This window comes from Rhinoderma darwinii, chromosome 1, assembly GCF_050947455.1.
Source record: "Rhinoderma darwinii isolate aRhiDar2 chromosome 1, aRhiDar2.hap1, whole genome shotgun sequence".
NCBI lineage: Eukaryota > Metazoa > Chordata > Amphibia > Anura > Rhinodermatidae > Rhinoderma > Rhinoderma darwinii.
Window position 1 is genome coordinate 326,996,953 of NC_134687.1, and position 19,122 is coordinate 327,016,074.

Genomic DNA, 19,122 nt, shown 5'->3' on the forward strand with positions numbered 1-19,122 from the left:
GAGCCAGGAGGTTGAGAAAGTTAGGAAGGAATAAGTCCTGAATAAAGGTGAGTTTGTTGCACACGGACCGAGAATTCCAGAGCGCACAGTTGAAAGAAACAGGAGAAGACATACAAAAAAAATTTTGATGGAGTCAATGAGACCCCTTTTATGTAGAAGGTAAAGCACTGCAATACTAATAATATCTGATAGAACACAATTTTAGATGTCAATAGATATTGGTTGTTTGTGGGACCCTTGTATGTTTCCCTTATTAATATGTAGTGATATATTGTCTTGATAAGTTGTTTTTTTTATGATAATAGTTTTATTCCTTATTCAAAAATAAATCTCAGTTTAGCTGCCGGGTTTAAAGTTTTTGAATGACTGTTGTGTTTCATATTTGCCGGCAGCTTCCATTTTCCTGAATAATGTACTTAACAAATCAATTATACATTAGTCTTCCATTTATTCCACTATTGATTTGATATTTAGACTGCAGTATAAACCATTATCATGTATTCCAACGGCTTGTTCTTTAGTAAAATTTAGTGTTTTATGGCTTGATAGGTTATTTGTGTAACTGCTGTCTTACAGGCAAAAAGAAACATACAGTAGAAAACATGAAAATTCATTTTGTTATTATAGAAAGACATTTCCCTCTACTAAGAAATACAAACAATAGAAATCTCCTGATATAATTGTTATAAAGTGACTGGTGGACAGGTTTCTCAGCCTTCGTGATTTTGTTTGTTTTTTTATATATTGAAATTCATAGGATTTATATAGTTCTTTCCCCTGATTTACATGGGGAGGACATTTTATATTATGACTCATGAGATCACCAAGCCCACCACAACACATCGTTGAATTGTATTATGCTATTTCATGTACGGTATTTAAGATAAGTACACCTTTAGTGGTCATCAAGACACTTTAGAAAAAAGCATTGATTACGTCTATGAGACCCCTCCCCCTTCGCAGCAAGAATAAAATATCAACAGCCACTCTAAATACCTGTGCAGTCCACATCTCTCTCATTGTCTTACCTTTGTTGGCCTCTCTATAACCGGCGGGAGCTTTACCACATCTTAGAGCATATTTTCTGTCCGGAATTACGGACCGAAAATATGCAGCAGAATACAGTAGCAGTAAAGTTGGTGAGATTTAACAAATCTCATCCACATGCTGTGTAAAAATTCAGAGCAGAAATTGTTCTGCGGTGTGTATTTTTCGGACCACAGCATGTCAATTCCGGCTGCGGAAAGTGGACTGAATTGCTGCATTTTTCAGAGGAGATGTCACCATCTCCCAACATTGTAAAAAATGCAGCAAAATACGCTCCATTTTCTGCAGTAACAAATGGTGCGCAGCGGAATGTCTGCTAGTTTCAATGTAATTGCTGCAGAAATTTTCTGCACCAATTCCATTACCTGTGGACAAGCCCTTACAGAGAGAGGTCTACGTCAGGTGGTCGGTGCCCAGCCTGTAGATGATTAGCTGTGACTTTTATAAACCTGCTTGGAACTGCCACACCATGCCTAACCAACAAGTTTCTTTGGATCCTTTGCATTTGTGAAGATGTTTGTAGAGACATGATTAAACTGGCCCATAGGGTTAAAATGACTCTGCCTCTGTCTCAGGTGCTGATCATGGAGCAGGGCCAGCGGGGAAGGACACACTCTGGGTTACCCTCTAGTTACACCCGTATTTATACAGCTTCCTGGTATTCAGTAATCGACACCAACCCGTCATGATCCTCTATGTAGATGGTGCAAAATGCTGCAGCTACTGCCACAAATGCAGTCATGTTATTTTAAATTGCACACGCTTCTTTATATAATATTACTAAATAATAAGTCTTTATTGTAGTTCTGAGATCAGAGATGAGATTTCTAGAGCTGATATTGAGCACCAGAGCTGGTAAAATCTGAAATCCAGCTGATGATCTTTATTATATTTTATAGCTATTTTTTTCTTTACCCACTGGATGTGTTTGCCTGCCTCAAAGAAAGACACTAATGACCTGCCTAGCGCATGCTCTCTGGTTATGTTACTCCCCCTCCTCCTCTTCCTCTCCTGAGCAAGTAGCTTTCTAATTCCTTCCATTAATACAAATAGGGGAAGCTTGAAAACCCAGGAGCTACAGTATTTGAAAAACAGATAAGAGATGGACGGAGAAATGCACGATTGATGCAAACATCCAGGATTACAAGGCTTCAGCATCAGCTCCACCATCATCAGATAATAAACAGGGATATTATAGCTCGGAGCTGGCATCACGATGCCAACATTTGGGATTTTGTCTCGTGCAAGTTGGACTGTATATTGGGACTCTTAGCTGGATAGACAGGCTGAAACGGAAAGGGCACAAAAAGGTAAGAAGCACAATGAGATGTTGTGACAAGCAAACAATGCTTGCATGGGGGATGCTTACCCTAGATAATAAGAAGACAGAATCCTATGGCAAATGCTAGAGTATGGATGAGAGATGTGCAGTGCACCTGACGTTATAGCTGCACTGCTCTAAATAGAGAAGCTTTTTACAATAAGGATATGTCTACGTACTATAATCTCACAATGTATTTCCTTTATTGCCGTGCCACATTATGCAGGATACTGCAGCGTTGGATACCAGCAAAGATTTATGTTCTGTCAAACATCAGCTAATTCAGCCTGGCATTAATAGGTGCCACATTTGCATGTACTGCTTTCTTTTCAGGCTGAGCTCTTTGGAATTTGGAATAGACAGAATACAGATTGAATGTGCAGCCAGGTTGAAAACTAGTAAGGAAAGATGCATGAAAATCAGTGTGAAATTGAAAAAACAAAGCATTAGCCACATGAAGAGCTTGCGGGGGGCTCTTTTTATTTTAATTGTTGAACTGGAAAATAGAAAAAAGGGTGACGGCGAGGTCGCTCATGGACATGATGACTTATTATTTAATATCACCACAAAGTGTCTGCGAGCTTGTGAAATAAACTAGGGGGGCTGGTGTTGCTCTCAAATAATCATTGGTGGCCACATTCCCAAGGGATGGAATGCAATCTGCACAGGGAAATTGTATTTTTAATGACAGGGGGATGGATGGGATATTTGTGAACATGTGACTGAATACATGTAGAATTTTCCAGTATCAAGCATATATAAGAACAACAAAAAAAAACCATATATATATATATAAATATATATATAAAAAAAATATATATATATGTATATACCGTATATATATATATATATATATATATATATATATATATATATAGCAATAATATAATAAAAAAATTATAATATGTTCAACCTTTATGTTTTTTATGTTTGAAGTGTATTTTAATGACACTTTTTAGAGCCAAATAATAGTTGAAAAAACCAACAAAACAACAAAAACCCTAGAAGTAGCATCTGCTGTGCATTTCTTTAACATGCTGTGTGCTCACATTCTGGGACACATACAATGGAAAGGTTTGCTATGAATGGAGAGGGGGGTTGGTCCAAGCTGCTCACTAACTACTTAGGAGTGTCAGCACTATAGAGTTGCGAGCTCCTCTCAGGAGATGAGTACTGTTGCCTATAAAACATATACCAACATTGTTGTATTTTACTATTTTTATTGTGTTTATTCTATTGTATTTCTTCTGCACTGATATTAGTGAATGCTGAGCTTTTAGTTTTTGTTTGGGCAGAAATGTGATCTTCTTATGTTTATTGATTCATCTGGTGGTGTATGTGTTATTTCTGGAAATTGAAAGCAAGCCTTCTAGTTATTTCTGCACAGGGAGCAATTGTAATGTCAATTACCAGCAATTACATTAAAGAAAATTACTATAGGACTAATGTGAAGAAGTTGTAAATCCCAGCTGATATAGGCCAGTCACTTAAGGTACACAGCCATTGTATTCCTACATAAGGGAATGTACAGGAGTGTATAAGAAATATTCTGTTTTTATAAGGCAAGTTTTATATATTCTCAGAAACAACAGTTTATGATCATCTACATTTCCAGATAGTAAAAGTGCTGACTGAGACCTTAAATATATTGGAATAAACTAAAATAAATGCACATGGTTGTTCCCATATTACATATAAAGTACAATAGGCCATTTGGAAGGCATTTGGTTTGTTGCATACTACAATCCTTTCTTATCACTTTACAGTGCAGTGACATGCTATTCCCTTTTTTTATATCCATGTGATATATCCAAAATAAGAATAGGAAGATTACCTCCCAAACTTAAAATTGGCTATATATTGGCAAGTTAGATATTAGAGTAGCGGCCAAAGTTTAGTTATTATGTTTTATTTTACTTACAAAGATATTGAAATGTTAATATTCAGATGTGGTGGCCATTTTGCAAAAGGAAGTGCAAACATATTTGTTTGCCACTTAAGGGGGAGTTCACACTGAGTTTTTTGTTGAGTTTTTCTATGTGGAAACCGCACACTACTAAACGCACCAAAAAACGGCCGAAAATGTCTCCCATTGATTTCAATGGGAGGCCGAGGCGTTTTTTTCTCGGGAGCGTAGAAGGGACATTCCCTATCTTCGGGCGTTCATGCCTCTGACCGCCCATTGACATCAATGGGAGGCAGAGAAAGCGTATTTCGTGGCGTATTATGCCCGTGGTGCTCAATGGCTGCAGGCGAAAACCGCCGCGAAAATCGGCGTGCAGGCAGAGGAAAATCTGCCTCAAAATTCCAAACAGAATTTTGAGGCAGATTTTCCGCCTGCAAAAAACTCTGTGTGAACCCAGCCTTAAACTTGCTTTTTGGGAAATTATGGTAAGCTGTCATTTTTGCCAGCATGTTCAATCAATAACAAAATAGTTTTAACATCAGTTGTTGAAAATTCAAAAGTGACAACCAATTTGGCTGCACTCCACAAAAATGACAATATCTCCATAAGTAAATAAACGTAGTTACCATAACTATTAGTCTAGTGTATTCTTTAATTGTTTCTATAAAAATAAAATATTGTGCAATTTTGAATAATAGGAGATGGACCTGTCCCTCCAATATTCTGCCCTTACCTAGGCTGTCAAGGTAGTAATTTAACACCCTACACCCAGAGCTAAAGTTTAAGCCAGGGGGGTGGGGGGTTGCGAAACACAACCCAATGCATGTTTGCAACTGCATCCGGCAAGGTCAGGCTTACGTAAACAGCATAGTTTGCTGTCCTACTCTGTTTCTGTAAACTTCCATAGGAAGAGAATGGGTGTTATGGAAACAGTGTAACATAGCAAGCTACACTGTTTCCGTAACTGCTACACTGTTGACATAACTTGCATTCACAGTATAGTGCCTCCTCTCACAGTGTAATGCCACTATAGCTGCCCTCATAAGGTATAATGCCCCATAGCTGCCAAACACACAGTATAATGCCCCTATAGTGCCCCACACACCGTATAATGCCCCTATATGCTCCCCACACAGTATCATGACTCCTTAGTGGCCCCCACACAGTATGTTGTCCCTGTAGCTGCCCCACACAGAAAAATGCCCCATAATTGCCCCCACACAGTATAATGTCCCCATAGCTGCCCCTACACAGAATAATGCCCCTATAGCTGCGCCCACACAGTATAATGCCCCCACAGTTGCCCCTAACACAGTATAATGCCCCTATAGCTGCCCCCACACAGTATAAGGCCCTTATAGTGCCTTCCCACACAGTATAATGTCCCTGTAGTGCCCCCCCACAGTCTTATTCCCCAATAGTGCCTAATAAAAATAATAAAATAATAAGTCACCTATCCCCATTCCCACGACGAGTGGAGGAGATCACTCTGCTCCTCCGGTTTGTGCTCTGTGTGGCTCAGCACAGACAGGTGCGATGACATCACTGCATCGTGCCTGTCTCTGCCGAGCCGGTATGGCCGGCGTTACATAGTGAATGGTGGAGCAGGGAGCTGACAGAACTCTGAGCCACCATTGGATTCAACTGTATCTGTGTCCTGAGGATGCAGATACAGTTAAAAATGAGACATGCACATACCCCCAGACCAGCCCACCTCTGGGCCCCACCATCTCAGTGGATCTAGAACCATGGCTCCCCCTGCTCCCCCACTAGCTACGCCTCTGCCTATACAGTTTATATTTCATCTACATATCATTTTGTATGTCCATTGATTTATCTATCTTTACTGGTGTTATGTTACATTATGCCTTCTAGCCAGGATCTACATTGATGTCTTCTGATTGCTAAAGTTTATCACTAGACAAACATTTAAATGATTAGCTGAGATCCTATGATACAACATTGCTGCCACATTGATTTCTGTGAGAGTAAGGGCATATTCACACAGGCGGCAGATGTGTTGCAGAAATGTTTGTATGCCATGTGTGAATTTAACCTTAGTGTTCTCTTCATCTAATTCCTGTACAGTACGTTGTAAATAGAGTACACATTCCAGAATGCCAGAACACTTGTGCTAACAAATATATTGAATATCATATCTTCAGCACCATGCTCCAATATGTATTCTGCTCAAATCTTCTCTTCTGTTCTAATGCCTTCTTCCCCTTAGCAGGCAGTCAATGTATTGGTGACCACACTGTATATACAAGTAGTATCTTTGGTCACCCCCAGTTATGTGCAGCACAGTGGACCACCCATGTTGTAGAAAGATGGAAGGACAAGAATAGAAGATAGAGAATATATGTGTCACATGAAAAACAAAATACAGGGACTATTGGTAAAAAGTCAGTATCTAAGTAGAGTTAGAAATGCATTGGTTAGTGAATTAACTGTCATATGATCAGCAAGGTTTTTACTTAAAACTCCAGTGGTATATTGTCATTTAGTGCCATTTAGTGGCTTTAAGTCACAAGTTATGATATGCAGTTAACATCATAACAAAAACAATAGGCACCAAAACCTGACTTAGATGACTACAAAGATTTAAACATATAAAAAAAACAAGATTTTATTGAGACACATGTTAAAAATAACAACAATAGCAGAAAAAGAGGTGTGGGGAGTAAAAAAAGGAGAGTCCAAACAGATATGCAGAAGCTGCTCCAAGCAAAACATATTTACAATCACTGGTTTAAGCTTTCATACACACACAGACACACACACACACACACACACACACACACCACACACACACACACACACACCACACACACACACCACACACACACACACACACACGTGTATATATATATATATCGCCCTCTTCTTTCTGAGCCAATACCATTCCCCTCTGGACGAAATGCGTTGGGTGTGTAAGTGGGCTCCTGCCATATTTCAACTGGTTACCCCATAGTTCATCTGCATTTCATTTTTGCCTGTTTCCTTTTAATCTTTTCACCATTGTGCCTTTATATTGTACCTTAATTCTGCTGGTCAAACATGTTTGTCCTCATACCCCCTTTTGGCATTACTTTTGCAGACTATTTACAATGTATCCATCCATAGTATAGGTGTTATTGCCAGAAGCCCACTCAGTATTTGCTTATCTGTTTGGACTCTCCTTTTTTTACTCCCCCTCTTTTTATGCTATTGCTGTAATTTTTAACATGTGTCTCAATAAAATCATGTTTTTTATGTGCCTAAACTTTTGTGGTTGTCTAACACTGTCAAGTTTTGGTGCCCATATATAAATTTTGGTGTAGACCATTTATCCCTAGAGCCTATCCCTTGGTGTTTACTATATAAAAAAACTCTAGTTAACACTATGTAGACCCAGTGCTGCACATTATCTAGTACATTATTGTATTCTAATTAAATCACAGCACTCCTTATGCCTTCTATTTTGGGGTTTTGTGGTGATACATGCAACAATAATTGAGTGCAAAAACCATATTGATGTCTATATGTGGTATTGTTAATTCTGTTTTCTACAAAGCAGTTCTAGGAACAAACAAACTCTGACGTTTGCGCCATACCACAGCAACACTTAGATTTATTAACATGCATTTCCTTCTGTATTCTTTTAGATGCAGTAGTGTTGTCATTTTCTTCTACACCATGAATGACACATTCAAGACTGGTACCAGAGATTCAGTTCTAAAACAGTATAAGGACAGGTCTGCTGTATCATGGCTACATCCCATAAGAATGCATGCAACTCAATGCAACTGTAAAAAGTTAGTTATTTGCAGTTAGCATTGATTAAAACTTTTGTGCTCTCTGGTACTGTTGAGTAGCTGCTGCCCACCATATTGATTCATGGTAATTACACATGGGCGCGACAGTAATACATCCAATGGGGAGTAACAGTATGTTATGTAGCTCAAATCACAAACAAGTTGCACTATGTAACTTGAGTTATATGACACTTGATTCTGGCTGACGGGAATTAAAAGGCTTAAAGTCCTAAATGAACAGCTCGGACCATATACACAAACTAGCGTTGAAGGTTCCGCTCTATTAGACCAAATGGAGAGCCATTGGAAAGAACTATTCTTGCTCTGAAGGAGTTTGTAGGACCATGTATTAAATTAGCGCCCATTGACTTTTAGTGGATCATAGCTTCTCCTACCAATAACAGCTGGTCGCTCGGGGGTGAGGAATCCAGAATCGGTGATGAGCTGACTGTTGAGTAATCTGCTTAGAGAAAAGGGAGTTGGCCAAGATGAACAACTCCAATAAAATTAAAGTGTACCCGGTCCATGACAATGGAGCCGCTGTCATAAGCTACAGAAAATATACTCCAATTCTCTAATATACTGCCAACTCCCAGGACAATATACTACTATTATAAGGACTATGGCTGACACAATTACTAGCCTGGAAAAATTTGTGTCAGTGAAATGAAAGCTACTTCATGCCACAATGTAGTGAATATGCAGAATCAGAAAATTACAGGAAGAACAAAATCTTTGCAATGTAGACGTAAGGAACATATATAAATTCTGTAAACATTTGACTGGGATGTTCCTATCTATACCCATCTGGCCAAGGAAACTTAGGAAGGACGTATCAGCTTCTTGGTGAGATAAATTGTACCGTACTTTACTGAGACTGAACATTGTTTCAGATCAGAATAACACCATGGCAACATGCACAGCGAGGATAATCATCTACTCCCTCAGAAGACTTCAGTAATTCACGTTTAACCCAGCTCAGCCTATATAGAAAAGGAGCATCTATCTGTAAAGCGGGGGTAGAAAAGTAATGACATTATGAGGGGGTAAGAAGACCTTGGTAAGGGGTGTACAGACTTATTCATAGAGATACACTGTACAAAGCAATACATAATAAGTAAGAGGCTAATACTGCGGGATACTCATTTCTGTGATAGGGTCACTGCAAGATTACAGCTAATTTGTATGATCCATAAACCTCTGGATGTAAATGTTCTTCATGCTAGACTAATACCAGTCACAGTGGACTAGGATCTGTTTTTATAACAGAGAAGCTTAAAATCTGATAGTAGAAATTAATTTTATTCGATGAATCACAACTGATAGAGTATTATATGACAGCAGCAAATATTGATGAATCATTGTGAGATGAGATGGGCTTCATAATAATAAATATGGGCATTATAATAATACTTTTCATGCCCTGCAATAGTAATTCTCTATAGAGAATTGATTTCCCAGGTATCGAGCAGGAACATAGCTAGAAGGGGAGGTTGGCCGATGGGGGCTGGGCACCAACCAGCCACTTTGCTTTGACCAGAGTATTTAGATACAGGGCTTGTGCAGCGAACTGAATCTCTACCCCGGGTGAGGTAAAAGTCTAGCCCAAGGAGTAATTATGGATTAATAGGTGGCGGAATCAATTCGAGGTTTTTGCAGCTATTCAGAGAGATTTACATTTTGGAGACTCAATGGAAAATAGATTTTTTAAAGCTTTACTTACCCCCTACTCATTAAACCTATAGTATAGTCAGTAATAGCACAGAAATACCGAAATAAGATGTCACAATTGCCAGAAACTAGATATAACTATAACAGATATAACAGAAGCTAGATATAACTATATACCATACTGCAGGCGGAACGTATAGCCCAGCACACATACAGCCTGCAAAACCATTATGTGTTTCCCCTGGCAGGAGAGATAGTCACATTACATCTGTCTCATATTTTGTCTTATTTATTATCATTAAGAGACAATACAGGACAGATACATTGTGCATTGTGTCAGCTCACCTGCCACAAGCTGAACAGAAGAGCTGGCTACATAGAGTCTGCCATTAAATCAGACTGAAGAATATTTGCTCTGATTCACTGCTATTCGAATCTCCCTCACCAGCGGGGGAGGGATCAGACTGTTAGTGAATCAGATCGAATATACTTAAGTCTGATTGGTTGTCATATAGGACGATGGAATACTGCAAATTCTGCATAGTGAATATGATTATGTCTATCATTTGCAGCCCCTGTTGGCAGCATTTCTGAACCAGCATTATTGGTAATCCATGATGCCCCATTATTAGGACAGCCCACTTATTGTTCCTGTTTTTGCCACCTCTGGGGGCCACATTGCCTCTCACCTGTTTGGGGATGAGTGTGCCACAATGATTTGGCTATATCTGCATCATATGTCACCATGTAGCTCAACTTCCTCAGAGTTCATGAAAATACTTTTTTGGTTATATGTAAACCAGGAAACATTGAACTTTCCAATTTACTTTGGGGGATAGATTTATCAATGTATTTACGCTGGTAAATACATTGTAAAATATAAGGTACTGAATGCCATATTTTTGAAACTGTCCACCACTTTTTCTGACACATTCAACTGTATTGGGAAAAGGGGCTGAGCTTCAGACTAATTTATTAACTTGCCCTGGCACTGTTTTAAGATGTGGGGCTGGATGACAATTCTCTGAGCTGGTTCTGCAGAAACCTTATTTTAAAGAAAAGTTTGCCTTTGTGGGACAACCCATATACGTTTAATTTACATAAGTCAGGAAAACTCTTTTGAAAAAAATCTAGTATGCTACTCTCCTTTGATCCTATTATATCTTCTATTGAAATAAAAACTGAGAAATATATAGAAAGATGTACATAATGTTTTTATATGTGTCCCAGGAAATCAGCCTTCCACTTATCATAAACCTGTGTCTGGCTGTAAGACAACTCACTGCAGCAGGAGCCTCCCCTACTAGTCTGTCTACTATAGAAAATCAGGAGCCATAAGCCACAGCCACTCAAAACTACTACTGTATCAATGGCCAATATAAAAAAGGAAAGGATCAGGAGACCATTAACCCCTCTGTAAGTTTTTCTTCAGCACACTCATATCTTTTTAGGTTTAGTGTTTCTTTAAAGGGAATGTGTCGCAAATGAAACCTTTTTTTTTAAGTAAGTTACTTATTTATATTATATGTTTTACGTTTTTTGATGTATCTTTTTTTCTTCCACATGGTGGAAACTATTAAAAATTAATTAATAATTTGACGTTTTTCTATGTTGGCCACCAGAGGGAGCACTTCCCAGAATTACAGCAAGGTGAATGAGGCAAAGCAACCTGACTCACAGTCTTCAAATTGCTAAGCAGTGTCCGGCTGCCATTTTGGGAGTGATTGTACAAATGGCAGCTGGCAGAAGCTATAGGACACACTAAAAGGCTAAGGGTATTGTACACACGCTTACTAAACAAAGAGAAAACAGCTCCTGATTTTCAGCCATTTTTTAATCAAACTCACATTTTTGGCCACGTTTTTTACAGACGTTTTTGGAGCTGTTTTTCTATATTATCAATGAAAAACGGCTCCTAAAACGTCCCAAGAAGTGACATGCACTTCTTTTTGGCGGGCATATTTTTACGTGCCGTTTTTGGAAAATGGCCGCGTAAAAAACGCCCCGTCGGAACAGAACGGCGTATTTCCTATTGAAACCAATATTTGTAGGCATTCTGCTTGCAATTTTTCAGCCGTTTTTCGGGACATTTATGGCACGAAAAACGTCTGAAAACACTGCGTGTGAACATACCCTTAGAATGATGAAAGTGAAGTGAATGACTTTTCAGTTGACAGGTTCACGTGGCGTGTATTTGACACATTTTTTTGGCGCATTTTACGTGTCAAAAATCGCATAAAAAAACGCTTGATTACGCTTTTTATTTACATAATTGGTAAAGTGCGCTATTAGTACATACAACACGCTTTTTTACAAACGCGTTTAAAAAAAACGCATTGTGTAAATAAAGAAATATTGAGTCAATTCCTTTCCACACCCACTCAGCTCTGCTACACACAGACACACACACACACACACGGCACTGCTACACACAGACACTCAGCTCTGCTACACACAGACTTCCCCACAGCTCTGCTACACAAACACACACACACAAACGCACAGCACTGCTACACACAGACACACACACACAGCACTGCTACACACAGACACACTCAGCTCTGCTACACACAGCACTGCTACACACAGACACACACAGCACTGCTACACACAGACACACACACTCAGCTCAGCTACACAGACAGACACACACACAGCACTGCTACACACAGAAACACTCAGCTCTGCTACACACAGACACACACACTCAGCTCTACTACACAGACATACACACACAGCACTGCTACACACAGACACACTCAGTTCCGCTACACACAGACACACACACTCAGCTCTGCTACACAGACACACACAGCACTGCTACACACAGACACACAAACTCAGCTCTGATACACAGACACACACATTTAGCTCTGCTACACAGACACACAGCACTGCTACACACAGACACACTTTGCTCTGCTATACACAGACACACACTCAGCTCTGCTACACAGACACACAGAGCACTCCTACACACAGACACACACACACACACACAGCACTGCTACACAGACACACTCAGCTCTGCTACACAGACACACACACTCAGCTCTGCTACACACACACACAGCTCTGCTACACACACACACACACACACACACACACACAAAGCACTACTACACACAGACACACTCATCTCTGCTACACACACACACACACACACACTCAGCCCTGCTACACAGGCACACACACATATCACTGCTACACACACACACACACACACACACACACACACACACACACACACACGCACACACACACACTCAGTTCTGCTATACACAGACACACAGACAGCTCACACATAGCCCAAATATCTACTTTTGCTAAACATACATAAAGTGCTACAGTGGTTAAGTAAAATTACACTGATACTTTCAGAGCATCAAGGAAAGATTGCCATAAAAACAGAGCTAAATATAAAACAGTAAATAAATAGATATATTTAGACAGGGGGGCACCGGGGGGGGCATTGCGAGGGGGGGTCATGAGAGTGGGGGTATGTGAAAGAGAGAATGGGACAGACAGAGACACACACACCTTACCTGCAGTACAGCCGTTCTTCATAATGGCACATGCTATCTCCCTACAAACCAGCTTCTCTGCTGCGTGGCTCTGAGCTACGGCTGCACAGTACATAGCCAGATGGCAGACACAATGAACGGCTCCCGTTCATTGTGTCCTATGCACTGTGCTGCCGTATTCCATCTGTATATGTGTCGTTAAGAGACACATACACAGATGAAATAAAACATGGCAGCCCCCAGTAAAGTAACAAAGTGTTAATAAAAAAAAACTTTTTTTGTGTGAAAAATTCAATAAAGTCAATATAATATTTTATTAAATAAAAACACATAAATTAATAAAAAAAAAAATAATCACGACACTGTCCCTTTAACCACTTCCTGAGCAGGAGCTTTACCTACCTTTCTGACCAGGCCCATTTTTAAGTTTTAGCCATGTGCCAATTTAAAAGAAAATTGTTGTTCTATTATTTTTCCAACCTACATGTATTTGGTCTTGTTTTTCTCAGAACATATTGGGCTTCCATATTGTGTAAAGAAAAATAATACATATATTTTACTTTTTTTTAAAATCTGGAAGGAAAAATGGAAAAAAAGTTGAGAAAAATGTAAATGTGTGATTTTAGGTGATTTTTTTTTATATCTGGTGCATGCCACTGGGTAACACACACCTCAATACATGTTTGGCAACTTCTGCCGACTTCATCGATACAAAAAATGTGGGCATTTCTTACACGCTGCGCGCAAGGTGGCGCCTACAATGAATGGTGCACAAACTGGCTTTTAGAGAAAAAATTTCCAAAGCTGGTTCACTGACACCATACGACCATTACAGATGTTGTGACATTTCCAGTCCATAAAAACTGATGGCCTATCCAGGAGAGATATTCAGGAAAACAGCAGCACAGCCAGAAAAAAATCTTCAGTGGGAAAGGACCACTCCCCAAACATGCGTGGTGCACGCAGCAAAGAATCCCAGGTCCAAGGGAGACAATCAATATGCAATCGAAGAAAGGAGCACTCAAGATAATCCAAAGAAGTGTATTTGATTTATTCACCAAGCATAAAAACACTTGCAATGTTTCAACCCATGAATGGGTCTTTATCAAGCATTAAAAATACACTTTGGATTCTTCTAGACAGCTGTATCACAGAGCTCCTCACAGTCGGCGCGTAAACGCTGCTGTTAGGAGCAATGTGATCGTTGTGACAGTTTGTCTCAACGATCACATGACCGGAGACCCCGCTGAGTGGTCTCCGGTTAAAGTTCCATGATACAGCTGTATCACGGAGTTAAATTCCGCCGGGGAGCGGCAAACCTGCTAATTCTGCAGGACGTTCTGGAACAGCCATGCAAAAGTTAATTGCGGACCAGGGCGTTTATAGTGTATGGGCGGTCCGGAAGTGGTTAAAAAGTTGTAAATTAACTTTAACTGAGCACTATATTTGCCATAGGGTTTTTTAACTTTTAATTTTTTTTTCTTCAGCTCCATGAAGTAGTACATTCTGACAATGTGTACCTTGGAACAGAAATGGTTGGACATTAGCAGTAGAGTACATCTTAGGCCACTTTCACACAACAGTATTATGGTCAGTATTTTTCATCAGCATTTAGAATCCAAAACTAATAGTGGGTCCAAAACACAGAAGTGTATATATTTCCATTATACGTTTTCTATTTATTTTACATTCCTGGTTTTGGCTTCCAAATACTGATGCAAAATAATGACCAAAATACTGCTGTGTGAAAAAATTCCTACTCCATTACTATGCAAAAATAAACCTGATGTATAAATAACATCAAGTAGACAACAAGAATAGTAAAATGTATAAATCTTTATTATCCCATACGGGAAAAATTACCCACAAAAAACATACGTTTAAAACACAAAAAATTAAAAACACGCCGTTGTAATGACAGGGGGGTAGGGAAACAGACAGTGAACGCTAATCTACCCACCACTCAGTCCCTGCCTACTTGCAATGACCCGCCCTAGGCGACGGGGTACAACTAGGCGACGGTCCCTACGCTCAGTAGGTGCACGACAGACAAACGGACAAGGGGACACAAGCAAAGGGAAATGGGGCAGTTGCCCACGGCAACACCATGAGCAACAAGAGAGGTGAACGAGCCGAGTCAAACCAGGAATGTACGAGGTACCAAACGCAGAGCAGGAGAGTAGTTAGAAAGCCGGGGTCAGTATGAAGCAAGGTCAAATAGCTAGGAGCTGCAGCAAGGCTAGGAAACCACACGAGAAGAATCACAAGCAAAGGAGGAACAGGAAAGGCAGGTATAAATAGACAGAGGGCGGAACTAGCTCCGTCTGGCCAGGCTGCGATAGGCTCTCCCACTCCTAAGCCTACCATCCTTAATGGTGGAAGATGGAGTCAGTCTAAGAGACATAGAACCAGGTGCAGACTGATTACCTGGTGCCTAGCCCCCTCCAGGAAGTGGCGCCACTCTTCAAATGCCCATTTAATGGCTAAGAGTTCGCGGTTGCCAATATCATAGTTACTCTCAGTGGGTGAAAACTTCCTGGAGAAGTAGGCACAGGGACGGAGATGGGTGAGGGACCTGGTACCCTGGGACAAGACAGCCCCCACTCCCACCTCGGATGCGTCAACCTCCACGATAAATGGCTCCATTTGGTTGGGCTGGACCAGCACCGGGGCCGAGATAAAGCACTTCTTAAGGACCTCTAAAGCCTGGACAGCCTCAGGAGGCCAGTGGAGGAGATCAGCACCTTTGCGAGTGAGGTCCGTAAGAGGCTTAGCGATGACCGAGAAGTTAGCAATAAATCTCCTGTAATAATTAGCGAACCCCAAGAAACACTGTAACGCCTTCAGGGAGGCAGGTTGGACCCATTCCGCCACAGCCTGGACCTTGGCGGGGTCCATGCGGAATTCATGAGGAGTGAGGATTTGACCCAAAAATGATATCTCTTGCACCCCAAACACAAATTTTTCGGTCTTAGCAAACGGTTTGTTTTCCCGAAGGACCTGGAGCACCTTCCTGACATGCTCAATGTGGGAGGACCAGTCCTTGGAAAGCACAAGTATGTCATCAAGGTACACTAAAAGAAATACCCCCAGGTAATCTCTTAAAATCTAATTTATGAAATTCTGGAAGACCGCGGGGGAATTACACAACCCAAAGGGCATGACGAGGTATTCTAAATGACCTTCAGGCGTGTTAAACGCAGTCTTCCACTCATCCCCCTCTTTGATGCGGATAAGGTTATAGGCCCCCCGTAGATCAAACTTAGAGAACCATTGGGCCCCCTGGACTTGATTAAAGAGATCAGGAATCAAAGGAAGGGGATACTGGTTCCTTACAGTGACCTTATTCAAGTTACGGTAGTCAATGCATGGCCTAAGACCACCATCCTCCTTCCCGACGAAGAAGAAGCCAGCACCTACCGGAGAAGTAGAGGGGCGAATGTAACCCTTGGCCAGGCATTCCTGGATATACTCTCTCATGGCTTCACGTTCGGGACAAGAAAGGTTAAATATCCTACCCTTAGGGAGCTTAGCTCCTGGTACCAAATCGATAGCGCAATCGTATTCTCTATGAGGAGGTAACACTTCGGAGGCCTCCTTAGAGAAAACATCGGCGAAGTCCTGAACAAACTCAGGTAGCGTGTTCACCTCCTCAGGGAGAGAAATAGAATTAACAGAAAAACATGACATCAAGCATTCATTACCCCATTTGGTAAGCTCCCCAGTATTCCAGTCAAATGTGGGATTATGCAACTGCAACCAGGGAAGGCCTAAAACCAAATCGGACGATAATCCCTGCATCAACAGTACAGAGCACTGCTCCAAATGCATGGAGCCAACAAGGAGTTCAAAAACAGGGGTATGCTGAGTAAAATAACCATTAGCAAGGGGAGTGGAGTCGATACCCACTACCGGGACAGGTTTAAGCAAATCAATCAAAGGCATAGCTAGAGACATAGCAAATTCCACAGACATGATATTAGCAGAAGACCCTGAATCCACAAAGGCACTGCTGGTAGCAGACCTACCACCAAAAGAGACCTGAAAGGGAAGCAAGATTTTATTACGTTTCATATTTACGGGAAATACCTGTGCGCCCAAGTGACCTCCCCGATGATCACTTAGGCGCGGAAGTTTTCCGGCTGCTTATTCTTAAGCCTAGGACAGGTGTTCACTTGATGTTTGTCATCCCCACAATAGAAGCAGAGACCATTCTTCCTGCGGAACTCTCTACGTTGTTGGGGGGACACGGAGGCCCCGAGTTGCATAGGTATCTCCGAGTCTTCCGTGGAAGAGCGAGGCAACGGGACCTCGGGAGGCATCATGGGGGAGTCAGAGGGGAAAACACAAAACCGTTCAAGTTGTCGTTCCCTGAGACGTCGGTCAAGTCGTAACGCTAAAGCCATAACCTGGTCTAAGGAGTCAGAACAGGGATAGCTAACTAGCAGGTCTTTCAGGGCGTTCGACAGACCCAACCTAAACTGGCACCTTAAGGCAGGGTCATTCCACCGAGAAGCTACGCACCACTTCCTAAAGTCAGAGCAATACTCCTCCACAGGTCTCTTACCCTGACGTAAGGTCACCAGCTGACTCTCGGCAAAGGCAGTCCTGTCAGTCTCGTCATTAATGAGTCCGAGAGCAGAAAAGATATGGTCAACGGAGGAAAGTTCAGGGGCGTCAGGGGCCAGGGAGAAGGCCCATTCTTGGGGCCCTTCCTGGAGCCGGGACATAATTGAGGCTTTAAGCGAAAGTAGAGCTTACAACTCTCCCGAAAGGAGAGAAAAGTCCTCCGGTCCCCTGAGAACTGGTCAGGCAACTTGAGGTGGGGTTCAAGAGGTGAGGTGAGAGGTACAACCATGGCAGCGTCAGGCTGGTTGACCCTCTGAGCCAGGGCCTGGACCTGTAGGGAGAGACCCTGCATTTGCTGAGCCAGGGTCTCAAGGGGGTCCATAATAGAGTGAGGGACCAGGGTAGCCTAGGTATATGGGCTTGTGATTATGTAATGACAGGGGGGTAGGGAAACAGACAGTGAGCCCTAATCTACCCACCACTCAGTCCCTGCCTACTTGCAACGACCCGCCCTAGGCGACGGGGTATAACTGGGCGACGGTCCCTATGCTCAGTAGGTGCACGACAGACAAACGGACAAGGGGACACAAGCAAAGGGAAATGGGGCAGTTGCCCACGGCAACACCGTGAGCAACAAGAGAGGTGAACGAGCCGAGTCAAACCAGGAATGTACGAGGTACCAAACGCAGAGCAGGAGAGTAGTCAGAAAGCCGGGGTCAGTATGAAGCAAGGTCAAATAGCTAGGAGCTGCAGCAAGGCCAGGAAACCACACGAGAAGAATCACAAGCAAAGGAGGAACAGGAAAGGCAGGTATAAATAGACAGAGGGCGGAACTAGCTCCGTCTGGCCAGGCTGCGATAGGCTCTCCCACTCCTAAGCCTGCCATCTTGAGTGGTGGAAGATGGAGTCAGTCTAAGAGACATAGAACCAGGTGCAGACTAATTACCCATGGGCGTATACACAGAAGTGCCTGGCAGATCCTTTACACCCGGATGGGAATGTTCACCAAGTCCCATGGTAATAGCCATGAAATGTAACAGTGTTACACCAATGTAATGATGTGATAGAGTTAAACCAGAAGATCAGGTATCTAGAATGATCAACTTTAAACGGCAAAATATTATCATATAACTCAATGAGTGTGAAAGATAACATCAATATATCAATGGGCTATTCATTTACCTAAGGTAGACATGGTGAAAAGAACACACGAAGGAAGCGAAACGCGCGTCCAGGTGGTCCTCGGATCGAAGTGTGTTCTTTTCACCATGTCTACCTTAGGTAAAT

The 19,122-nt window shown here is 41.7% G+C and overlaps 1 protein-coding gene across 1 annotated transcript in view; it reads left to right on the forward strand.

Annotated features, from left to right (window-relative positions):
• Positions 1-2,026: 2,026 nt before the first annotated feature.
• The window catches only part of PLPPR1 (phospholipid phosphatase related 1), a 209,643-nt gene continuing 192,547 nt past the window's right edge, over positions 2,027-19,122 (forward strand). The window contains exon 1 of the mRNA XM_075825645.1: positions 2,027-2,357. The gene's annotated coding sequence lies outside the window, so the exon portion shown is untranslated. The remainder of the gene's footprint in view (positions 2,358-19,122) is intronic.